Genomic DNA, 12,706 nt, shown 5'->3' with positions numbered 1-12,706 from the left:
GATACTCCCATGGCCTGTTGTTCGCGGTGTATGTTAGATATTCCCGTCTTAGGGTCTTAAGTAGGAAGTTCGCACATATGGTATGCACGATCTAATAGGGTATAAAATAGGGCCACGTCGTCAAGAATTCTCTCTCTACTAATGGCCTTACCTGCTCCTGTATTAGCCCTCTAGCTAGCTATAATTTTTCTAATTGAAAGCATCTATATATCATTAGAAAACATAAGTCTTGGCTCGAACTCGAATATAAGATAAATTTGATATTTAATTGTCGTCGTCCTTTGAGAGAAAAATAATCCTTCACCACTATTTGTAACTAAAAATGTAGTATGGCGATAAGGGATGGACTCTACTCATTGCTATTTAGTTTGAACTGTATGTCATAAAATTGCCGCTATGTATATGTATATATTTATGTATGTTAAAACTTGTACTAATACTAAGTAAAAACGTACGGACATAAAACGCGTTTGTTTTGAAATTTTCCTTTAATTGGATGAAAGTGACTTCTCTAACAAGAGTATGAACAATATTTTTTTCCAGCACTTTCAACTTTCTCCACCCTAGCCCTACCACCCACCCACACCCCATCTCCCCACCAAACGCCACCCCAACCCTACCTCCAACAGCTTCCACCTTTGCCCTACCCTCGCCCTACCTTTGCCATCGCCACCCCCAGCTTCTAGACTCCGACCTATCATTCTTTCTCGTCGTTACTTATTTTATCTCCTATAATGATTGTTTAAATTATATACTTCTAAAAAATATTTTTTGTGACGCACGTAACTAAACACCAAAAAATGAATTGAACATAAATTATTTTTCAAGAAAATATATTTTTTTAAAAAGTTTTCTTTCGTACCAAAACACCAACATTTTCACAAAAATTTGTCCCTGGCACTTGCCAATCTCCCAACTTTTCATTCCATCTTAGCCGACGTGGGATAAAGACAGCCGTCCAACACATTAGATTCCTAAGCACGTGCCCTTTTTATTGTTTTACATTTCGATTCGTTTCTTTTCTTTTCTTCTTCTATAGCTTTTGCATATGCCAATAATTCTTTTCGTACATGTACTCTTATATTTGGCCTTTATTTTTGGTGTCGAATACTAGAAATTAGAGGATCCACCTAGTACGTGCTGTCGATCTCTAACTACTAATCTCAATTCCTATAATATTAACTAAGTCAGAGATCCAATAATAGATGGATGAGTTGTGCTTGTGCCCTACCCTGTCGTGGAATAATGGCCACCACAATATTTCGATTAGTGAAAATGAAGCATGTTCGCTACAAGTTAGTTTTTTTGGATCTAAAATATTTGATAAATTAATTGAACAATTATTTGGTCTGTTGGTCACCCTTTAGACAATTCGTCATTATAAGAGTCAAGCTGGGATAGCAGTATTGTGACCTTAATCGGTCGGTGAAATGAGAAAAATTATAGAAGAACAGGCATGAAATTTCAATAGGAATAAAAAATAGTACAATAGGTAATTTTTTTTATATGTCTATTAATTGGTGGGCAGATTTATTTAATATTTATATTGATGAAATATAATAAATATTGATAGTAAAAGTATTTCAATATTTGTGCTAGTAAAAGATAAAATGTATCAGTAAAAATAATTGGAGCGCACGCTAGTTAATTCAAACACCGACTTCAGAAAAAAAGGAGTGGAAGTCGGATATGTACTGATAACTAGGCACGTGTTGTGTCATATTATGCCTTTCTACTATAATCATGGCAGGTAAGAGATCATCAAGGGCCTAGTATTCCTCTGCCGATTAGGTTTTATGTACTAGAAAAAAGAAAATCAAATAATGAAGTCCGTGTAGTGAAGCTGGTGAACCAAACCTTATATATTTCTAGTGGATTCAGTTTACTTTTGTTTTTTTCCTGTTTGTTGAATATGGATAGTGGAACAAGGGTATATAAGATCAGGTACATCGTGGTTGGACTTATATTTTCAGCTTTCTTTCTTTTATTCCCTTGATCTATAATTGCTTAGCTTACTCCAATTCACTATTCAACGGATAACACAAATTAATACTAATATATATATATATATATACATACAGCCCATATGAAAATTATTATTTTTTAAGGAGACAGGGTGTTATTATCTAATTTAATTTCAAAATATACTCATATTAAGTATGAAAGTGTACCAAGAGTGAGCTCTTGGATCCTACCTCAGTCCCTACAAACATGACACCTGCCCTTCTATCCTGTAACAGAATGTAGGACTTCTTTGAATAGAAACAACAAACTAAGTGACTTGACTGACATAATTGAAACTACTACTACACTAATAAGGACTCAATTGCAAAAGGTAAGAAAATGAACTAACTTTTTCCTTCTTGAATATTCATTCCCCTTTAGAACATTATCCTCAAGGTTCTTCAAAACCTGAAACTGAGATTTATTGAAGTTGTAATCTTCCCAAGTAACTTTCTCGGGCAATATGTTAGCCCACGGTACCAAAATCTGAGTTGTAGCCTTGTTTCCTTTCTTCACCATTCTCCTATCCAATACAGCCACAGGTTCCATCAAAGGTTGTCATCAGGAGAACATATATGAGGATCAATTGAAGGGATCACTTACTCTTCAATCTTTTTCTTGATCTGGGAAATATAAAATACATGATGTATTCTAGCTGTAGGAGGTAACTTCAGCTTGTAGGCAACTTGTCCAATTTTTTTAATGATCTGATAAGGGCCAAAGAACTTGGAAGCCAGCTTCAAGCTTTTTCTGATTGCTACTTATGCCTGCCTATATGGTTGCAACTTCAAAAATATTAAATACCCAATCCCCTTCTTCAAATTCTCTCTTAGTTCTTTTTTTGTCAGCATATAGTTTTATCCTACTTTGAGCCTTTTTCAGATTCTCTTTCATTACTTTGGCCATCACTTATCGCTCTTTCAGTGTTTCATCAATGACAGTGTTTAACCAAAAATCTGAGTCCTTGGTCAAAGCTAAAAGAAAAATTTGGGTTACTGAAAATCAAGAGACAAAATAAAATACTTTTGAGAACAATGGTAGAGGGTAAATAGATAAGTATTTCAGTGTATTCTCAATAGTATCTCGTGTCCTTACAAATGATGATACTTCTTCCTTTTATAGATCATTCTAGGTAAAGGAATAAAGCATCAATTTTAATGACATAATCATGAGCAATAAATGACATTAAATAAGCCGTTATACAATCATTCCTATTAAATATCAACTTTATAACGTATCAGACATTTAATAATGAATTTGGACTCCTTTCTGTCATCTGTTCCTTGCTTTCAATGACTTCTAATCCGTTGGCTGCAAATAATTTAAATTGGTACGAGACTCGTATCTATACGTCGTCTCGTGCTTATTTAAATTCTTCTTCCCGTGGCTGTTTTCACCGTGCCTCTTAGTCAATTGCTGTTCTTTGACTATTCAACTAATCCACGTGTCATGCCACATCATTTTTAATATAAATTCAGTTTTTTCCCAATACAGATAGTCCCCCCACTTTCCATTTTTTTTTATCAATTAAATAATTGGGAAGCGGATCTTCATGTAAAAAGAACTTTTGCCACAATTAATGCTCATGACAGTACTAACGTCTCAGCAGTCTTTTCCATTTAATGCTCTCTCCATGTGTCATTTTATAATTGATTCCGCTATTCATTCCTTTCTTCGAGACTTCTTCATTCTCACTATTTACGAAGTGATAGCTGCCTTTATTATAGGCTTTTCATCATTATACTTAAAAAGTTAACGGTTCCCATTTTACACATAACTTTGTCTTCCTTTGTCTTCTTCACTAATCTTCGACACATACCTTCTTCTTGACAATGTCTTCTTCAAACCCTAACCGTAAAAAAGTTCCAATTCTAGATCAGTTCCCCAACGCCCCTATTAGACACAGAAGAGGCGGAGGAAGTAGGCCTCGAACAAGGTTAGAATCTACGCGAGGTGGTTCCTCTGGTTCTTCTTCAAGGAGTTTTGTTCCAAAGCTCCTTCTTCTAAGAATAGGGAAATTCTTGATACTTCTCAAGAACCCTCAGTTGATGATATAGTTCCCAGTGATTTGTCTTTTGAAAGTGACAAAACGTCTCTTCAAAAACAAATTAAAAATTTAGAAAGAGTCGATACTTACCCAACATTAGTAACCGAGCTTACAATCCCCACTATAAGAAGAGATTGTAATTGGAAGGATAGTCTTCGAATGTCAATTCCTTCCCCAAATCAAAGAATTTCTTCTTTTAGAAATGGGTATTCTTCTGTTTACACTTACCCCTTCACTTTGGGTTTTAATCCTCCGATTGACCCAGTTATTCTCGATTTTTGTCGTTTGTTTACCATTTGTTTGGCCCAAATTGGTCCATTGGTGTGGAGAACAGTGGCTTGTTTGAGATATTTATCATCCAAGGCCAATGTCAATTTCACCTTTTCTCATCTCATTCATCTATACCATCCCAACTTAATACGCCATGGGGTTTTCACCTTAACTGCAAGGAGCAAAAAAGTTTTGGTAAACCCTGAGGATGACAGAGATCGTGGATGGTATATCCGTTACGTTGCTGTCCGTACAGTGGATTTGATTGGTGAAACAAATATTCCCTTTCCTGAGAAGTGGAATTTTGAACGTAAGTTTTCTCTTATTTACCGTACCTACTTTTGAGAATTTCAAAAGAATGTTGTTTTTTTAACCTCGTCCCTTCTTGGTTTTTTGTAGCAAACATGGGAGATGTAGAACCTATTCCCAACTTTCGTGGTTGGGTAGACTCACTTTTGAAAATTGCTACTAGGGAGCAAATAACTTGGAAATCAATTTCTTCCTTACATGGCTGGAAAGTCAAAACACACGGTATCCCCTCTTTTACAAAATTTTGTTTTACATGTTAAGCACTTTTTCCTCAACTTTAATCATGTATATCCATTCTTTAATCAGGATTTGGCATTAGAGGAATGACAGCTGAAGTAGCTATGGCCATTCGCATGTCTGCGAATGCTGCTCTGGATTTAGATAAGGCTCGAGCCTTGTTGCCTAAAAGAAAAGCTACAAAGGAAAGTTCTGAAGAAGAAGAGGAGGGTACCTCCCTAATTACCAGGCCAAGGGCCAGGAGACGAATAGTCATTGATGATGAAATTGAAAACACTCCTGCTCGTACCTCCGCCACCGAGCCTGTTTTGATTCAATCTGATGAGGATGCCGAACCAAGAGATAATAATGAATCAATTCAGCACCTTTTTGACAGTGGTTTCGAGAGTGGCGAGCTCGGACCTGTTTTTGACGAAGCTCCTCTTTCCTCACTTGTTCCTATTTCCTCCATTCCTCTGCCTACCGTAAGTGTTTCTTTACCAGCTTTAACACCTTCCATTTGTTTGCCAATTTCTACTGCTCCTATATCTGTTCCCTTGGCTACTTCAACCACACCTGCTTCTGTTCCGGTGTTGGTTTCGACATCTTTTCCCTCCATTCCTTCTATTCCCTCCGCTGCTCCTCTTCCCTCTGTTCATCATACAGAGACATGTTCTAGCAGCGGAAATATGTCAATGAGAAGTGTTACTTTGGAAGTTCCTTCCAATCATAGCCTCCTGAGAAAGACTGACAGAGCCGATGTTTGGCTCGAACCTCTTATTGGTGATATCGAGAAGAAGAAGATGGAGAGCCATAGCTGCTTAACTTTGATGAACGACGTAGTTCATTCTACTTTGAAGGTATTTCAACCAACAAGTTTTTTTTCTCTTCTTTTTTTTAAATTATCTTCAATTTCTCATTTCCATGACTTACCTCTGTAGGCTAACCTTATTAGCACGGAATTAATGAGAAGAATTTCCTCACTGGAAAGAAAAGCTCGTGAGTCTGAGAAGTCTGTCCACGAGGCTGAGGAAATTGCTAGGGGTGCCCAACTTGAAGCAACCAACTGGAAAGAGCAGTTCGAAAATGCTCAAGGGACTATAGAAGAGTTGCAAGAAAATAAAAACCTCCTAGAGCTGCAAAACCGTGGTTTAACTTCTGAGTTGGCAACAGTCAAAGCTTCTTCAAGCCAATTGAAAAGAGATAAAGAGCTTTTGGAATGCTCTTTATCAGAACAATTATCCAGAGCTAGTGAAGAAGTTAGAGAGCTGAAGGCACTTTTGGCTAAAAAGGAAGAATATGCAGGAGAGTTAGTGCAAAACTTAACTCAAGCTCAGGCTGACTTACAGACTTCTTCTGTCGAGATTCAAGCCTTGAAGAGTTCTCATGCTTCTCTTGAAGCTTCCCTTGATTCCCATTTAGCTGAAAATCAAATTTTAAAAAACGATCTTGCTATGTGGGAAAAGGAATATGGACTTCTAGAGGAAAATTTCAACATAGAAGTGAGTTGGGCTTTTCTGAATTCTCGTCGTGATGCTTTGATGGAAGCTGCTCAAGAGGGTTTTGACTTGCAGTCTGAACTGGCTAAAGTCATAGACACCATCGAGAAAAGCCAACAGTCTACTGATACTCCTTCTCCTGCCCTTGAAGTTCCTGAAAATGTTGCTATTCCAGCTTCAGAGGGTGAAACTTCTACAACCCAGTCTATAGAAGTTGAAACTTCCGTGACAATCCCCTCAAGCTCAGCTGAAACCGTTCCTGTTGCTGCTTCTTCAGAAGTTGCCACCGTGCCTGTGGCTGAAAGTGAAATTCATATTGCAACTTCTGATGTACTAACCCCTTCAATTGAATGATGATTTTATCCCTTAGTTTTTAAAGGATTTTTTGATGAAAGTCCCCAGTTATCATAATGGGGCAATTGTATAAACTTTTATTGACTAAGTTTCTCCTTAGTTTTTTTTTTAATTAGATCAAGAAGTTTGTTAAAACTTCAATCTGTTCTACTCTTGCCTTTTCTTTACTTATTTAGGACTTATAGAATAGTTTAGCATTTTTATCCTTTGAAAATGCTTTATGATTCTCCCATGACTTATTGACATGAGGCTTATAAAAAAGGGCCCTTTTATTTTATCGACACTTAATGAAGAAGACGTCTGAACTTCATAATGGTGTTAAAATACGATGAAAGTAATAGGAAAACACACGTTTTGTATGAAACAACTTTGGCAAGTTTTCATTCATAAACTTTTAACAAGTGCTTGACTGTTACATGTATTACAATACATCTACAACTTTTCTCGTAACTGTTTTTCTTGTAACAGATTTGTAAATAACATAAACTAAACAAGGTTTTTTTTTAACCTGTTTCAGTACATAGTCATGACCCTATCTTTACATGTTAAGAAGGGTTTGAGAGGTGACTTTGTTTATGAGTTTGAGAGATGACTCTGTTGTTCTCATGAATGCTGAAGACTTCGTAACTTCTTCTCAACACTTGCTTCAGTTTGGCCGACTTTTATTCGATACTCGTATCTGTTTCTTTGCACCTATCTGTGTATAATATGTAGTCCCCCAAGTGTTTGAGCGGTGAAGTATGAAGCCTCGAACACTTGTTTATTTCTTTTTACTTTGGCCCTTTTCCTGAAACAGAAAGATATACGGGACTCGACTATGTGATTATAGATGAAGACTGCCTAACTCGTGTGTATTTCCATCAGATTAATTGTAACCTTGGGCTAGGAATTTATGCATACTCCATTTTGCCTTGCAGGTTGTGACTCATCATTTGGCACGAGTTAGGATATTTAGCCTAGCATCTAAAATCGTTAGTAAAATATTAAAAAATCAAGAGAAGAATTTTTACATGATGATACCTGACCGTAGGTACTTTCTTAAAAGTAATATCTTTTTAAGTGGACAGCATTCCAATGTGAGGGTAAAACTTTACCATCCATTGTTTCCAACTGGTATGCTCCTTTTCCCGCAATGCCACGAACTTTGTATGGTCCTTCCCATGTTGGACTTAGCTTTCCTGAGTTAACAGCTTTTGTAGATTGGAAAACCTTTTTAAGCACAAAGTCCCCAATTTTGAAAAATCTGAGGCGTGCTTTCCTGTTGTAATATCGTTCTATTACTTGCTTTTGTGATGCCATCCTTATCAAAGCAGCCTCTCTTCTTCCTTCAAGTAAATCTAGGCTAACCCGCATCTCTTCATTATTAGATTCCTCCATTGCCTGATCGTACCATGTGCTTGGCTCACCTATTTCAACTGGTATTAAGGCTTCCGTACCATAAACCATCAAAAATGGTGTTTCTCCAGTGCCTGTTTTAGTCGTTGTACGATAAGCCCATAGTACTCCGGGTAACACCTCAGGCCAATTACCTTTTGAATCTTGTAACCTCTTTTTCAAGTTATTGATAATAACTTTGTTAGTTGATTCCGCTTGTCCATTTCCCACTGGATGGTATGGCGTAGATGTTATTCTTTTGATCTGCCAACTTTGAAAAAATTCTGTAACTTGTGCTCCAATGAATTGTGGTCCATTGTCACATACGATCTCCTTTGGTACTCCAAAGCGGCATATTATATTGCGCCATATGAAGTCTTTAACTTCTTTTTCTCGTACCTGTTTAAATGCCCCTGCTTCTACCCATTTAGTAAAATAATCTGTAAGTACGAGTAGAAATTTTACCTGACCTTTCGCTTGTGGAAGTGGACCTACGATATCCATTCCCCATTTCATAAAGGGCCAAGGGACTAAAACAGTATGTAGTAACTCAGCTGGTCTGTGCATATTATTGTCGTACCTTTGACATTTATCACATTTGGACACGAAAATGGTTGCCTCTTCTTCCATCTTAGGCCAATATTATCATGTGCGAATTAACGTTCTTACCAGTGACCGTCCTCCTGCGTGATTCCCACAATGTCCTTCATGTACTTCTCTCATGACATATTCGGTTTGAGAAGGGCCGAGACACCTTGCTAGTGGTCCGCTGAACATCTTTCGATAAAGATTACCTTGATATAAACAATATCGTGCAGCTCTTTTGCGAAGCGCGAAAGCCTTTCCTTTGTCATTAGGCACGGTTTCGTGCTGTAAAAAGGCAACAATTTCATTTCTCCAATCCCATGTTAGATGATTAAAATTTACCTCGTTTTTGTCAGGTTCGAGAACGGAATGAAACAGATGTATGACTGAAGCATCTGTATTGTTTGCCACGTCTGCTGTGGATGCAAGGTTTGCTAAAGCATCTGCCTGTGCATTCTCATCTCTTGGGACTTGCACTACTTTCCAAGTTTGGAATTGCTTTACTAACTCCCGTACCTTTGCGAGCTATTCTTGCATTCGTGACTCTCTGGCTGTGTAAGTCCCCAGCATCTGATTAACCACGAGTTGAGAATCACTCTTGATTATAATCTGTGTTATGCCGAGTTCTCGTGCCAATTCTAAACCTGCAATTACAGCTTCATATTCTGCTTCATTGTTAGTTATAGAATGACATTTTATAGCCTGTCTAATGGTCTCACCCGCAGGTGGTACGAGGACTATTCCTAAGCCTGCCCCTTTTACATTAGATGAACCGTCAGTGTATAAAACCCAAGTCCCCGGGTTCGCACCATTAAAAACTAATAATTCTTTTTCCGCTTCTAAATGCACCCCCTGGCTAAAATCAGCCACGAAATCAGCTAGTACTTGAGACTTTATAGCGGTCCTGGGTTGATAAATAACTTCATATTCACTTAGTTCTATAGCCCATTTTGCTAATCTTCCTGAAAGTTCATGTTTATGCAAAATGTTTCGAAGCGGAAAAGCAGTAACTACAACAATGGGATGACATTGAAAATAAGGTCTTAACTTTCTAGATGCCATGACCAAAGCTAATGCTAATTTTTCTAGCTGTGGGTATCGTGTCTCAGCTTCCAATAAGGACTTACGTAATAAATAGGAGATTGTTTACCTTGGTCCTCGCGGACTAAAATAGCACTTACCGCGACTTCAGATACGGCCAGATAAATAAGAAGTTTTTCCCCTGCCTTCAGTTTTGCCAACAACGGTGGTTTTGACAAATACGTTTTCAAATTTCTAAGGGCTTGCTGACAATCTTCATTCCATTCAAAATGATCTTGCTTTTTAAGTGCAGAGAAAAACTTAAAACACCTTTCTGAGGATTTGGAAATGAATCTCCCCAAAGCTGCAATTCTTCCCGTTAATCGTTGTACTTCCTTTTTATTAGTAAGGATATCCGGGATTTCTTCTATTGCTTTGATCTGAGAAGGATTCACCTCAATACCACGGTTAGAAACAAGAAAACCCAAAAACTTACCTGATGCAACTCCAAATGCACATTTTTCTGGGTTGAGTTTCATATTAAATTTTCGCAAAATTTCAAAAGTAATAGATAGATGAGAAATATGATCATGAGATTGCTGGGTTTTGACGAGCATATCGTCTATATATACCTCCATTGTTTTCCCTAAATGTTCTTGGAACATTTTGGTGACCAACCTTTGATAGGTTGCCCCAGCATTTTTGAGACCAAAGGGCATTACTTTATAACAATAAGCCCCCCTGTCTGTGATGAAAGAAGTTTTTTCTTCATCACCAGGATCCATTTTGATTTGATTATATCCTGAGTATGCATCTAAAAAACTTAAAAGTTCATGACCTGCGGTCGCATCAATTAGTTGATCTATATGTGGTAAGGGAAAGGAATCTTTTGGACATGCTTTATTTAAATCAGTATAATCTACACAAACACGCCACTTACCATTTTTCTTGGGTACAACCACCGTATTAGCTAACCAAGTTGGATATTTTACCTCACGGATTGATCCGATTTTTAATAATTTTTGGACTTCATCCTGAATCACCTGGTTCTTGAAAGCACCTTGTTTCCATTTCTTTTGCTTTACTGGTGTGAAAGAAGGGTCCTCGTTGAGTTTGTGAGTCATCACATTTGGAGGTATCCCTGTCATATCAGCGTGGGACCAAGCAAAGCAATCTAAGTTAGCTTTTAAAAATTCGATTATCATACCTCGCATGTTCGTGTCTAAATTAGCCCCGATATAAACCTTCCGTTCAGGTTGTTGATCAAATAACGTCACTGCATCAAGCTCTTCAATCGTCGTTTTGATGCTTTGTTTTCTTCAGGTTCTTGAATTGTGTCAGGCCTTGAGTCCAAATGTGTTTTCTCTTGTTCAGTTGAAGTTTGATCTCTTTTACTTTCAACTGTTTCCTGTAATTGCTATTTTGCTTTATTTACGGCGCTCGTACTTGTTACAACGTTGACATTTCTGGCCATCTGCTGATCCCCACGTATTTGACAAACTCCCCATGGTGATGGGAATTTGATAACTTGATGCAGGGTTGATGGGACAGCATCCATATCGTGTATCCATGGCCTTCCCATGATCATATTGTAGGCCATTTCCATATCAACTACCTGAAATTTAGTTTCCTTCACAACACCCATAGCAAAAGTTGTTAGTATTACCTCACCTTTTGTTACTACACTTGAGTTGTCGAAACCTGACAAGGTGTGCGCCTTGGGTAACATTTTGTTTTCAGCTTGCATTTCCCGCAGTATCCTTAGTAATATAATATTTACAGAACTTCCTGGATCAATCAAAACTCGCTTTACATTAGTATCATATACAAGTAAAGATATTACCAGTGCATCATTATGTGGAGTTGTCACTCCTTCGTTATCTGCGTCATCGAACGAAATGCTTTCATTGTCAAGGACCTGCCGCACCCGTTTCCCGTGTGTAATTGTTACCTTAGAAACCTTGTTTGAAGCTGTGTAAGTTATGCCATGAATATCTTCTCCCCCGCTTATGACATTCACTGTCCTTTTGGGTGAAGGAGGTTGTGGTGGTTCTTGTCTGTTCTTCATATAAGCTTGTTTTCCTTTCTCACTCAATAACTCAGTGAGATATCCTTGCTTTAATAAATGATCTACTTCACTTTGCAGGAATCTGCATTCTGAAGTTTTGTGCCCGTGATCGTTGTGAAATTCGCACCAATGGTCCGGATTGCGTCTACTTGGGTTTGACCGCATTTCTTTCGGCCACCGTACCTTATCTCCCATGCTTCTTAAAACAGCTACGAGCTCGGAGGTAGAGACGTTGAAATTATATCCACCGAATCGTGCCTTTAAACTCCTGTCATCATCACGTGATTCTTGTCTATTCCGATCATTCCTGAACTTTGAAGAAGAACTAGAATCCCGGTTCCTTGACTTTTGATCGTATTGTTGTTTATCTTGCTTCGACCGTGGGTCCTTTCCTGCGGGTCCCATATATGGATCGTACCTGTTTTTACCTGATCTTTTTTCGGAATCTGACCTTCGGGTACCGCCCCTTTCTTCATGATGGAGCTTAGGTATGGTATCTTCTTCGATTCGCAGCTTCGTGCTATACCTGTTGTAAACATCATTCCATGTGGTTGCAGGAAATTCTCGAAGACTTTCTTTGAGTCGTCTCGTGGCTTCAGAACTTTTGTCATTTAAATTACTTGCAAAAGCTATAGCAGCCCAATTGTCAGGCACACGAGGTAGAGTCATTCTTTCACGTTGGAACCTATCAACGAAGTTTCTAAGCAATTCTGAATCCCCTTGTTTGATTTTGAAAATATCTTCCATCCTTTTCTCAACTTTTTGTGCTCCCGAATGTGCTTTAATAAAAGAATCTGCAAGCTCAGCAAAAGAATTAATAGAATTTTCAGATAAAAGAGAATACCAGGTTAATGCACCCTTGGTGAGTGTTTCTCCAAATTTCTTGACCAATACTGATTCAATTTCTTGTTTGGTCAAGTCGTTGCCTTTCACGCCAATTGTAAATGCAGTCACGTGGTC

At 37.9% G+C, this 12,706-nt stretch overlaps 1 long non-coding RNA gene across 1 annotated transcript; it reads right to left on the bottom strand.

Annotated features, from left to right (window-relative positions):
• Positions 1-2,119: 2,119 nt before the first annotated feature.
• Positions 2,120-3,527, bottom strand: LOC107802450 (uncharacterized). The gene is made up of 2 exons (XR_001651828.2): positions 2,608-3,527; positions 2,120-2,527 (listed from the first exon to the last, which is right to left on the bottom strand). It is a non-coding gene; the product is annotated as an uncharacterized LOC107802450 (long non-coding RNA).
• Positions 3,528-12,706: the final 9,179 nt, after the last annotated feature.

Source organism: Nicotiana tabacum, chromosome 10, assembly GCF_000715075.1.
Source record: "Nicotiana tabacum cultivar K326 chromosome 10, ASM71507v2, whole genome shotgun sequence".
NCBI lineage: Eukaryota > Viridiplantae > Streptophyta > Magnoliopsida > Solanales > Solanaceae > Nicotiana > Nicotiana tabacum.
The sequence above is the reverse complement of the archived record's forward strand: the minus strand, read 5'-3'. Positions and strand labels throughout refer to the sequence as shown.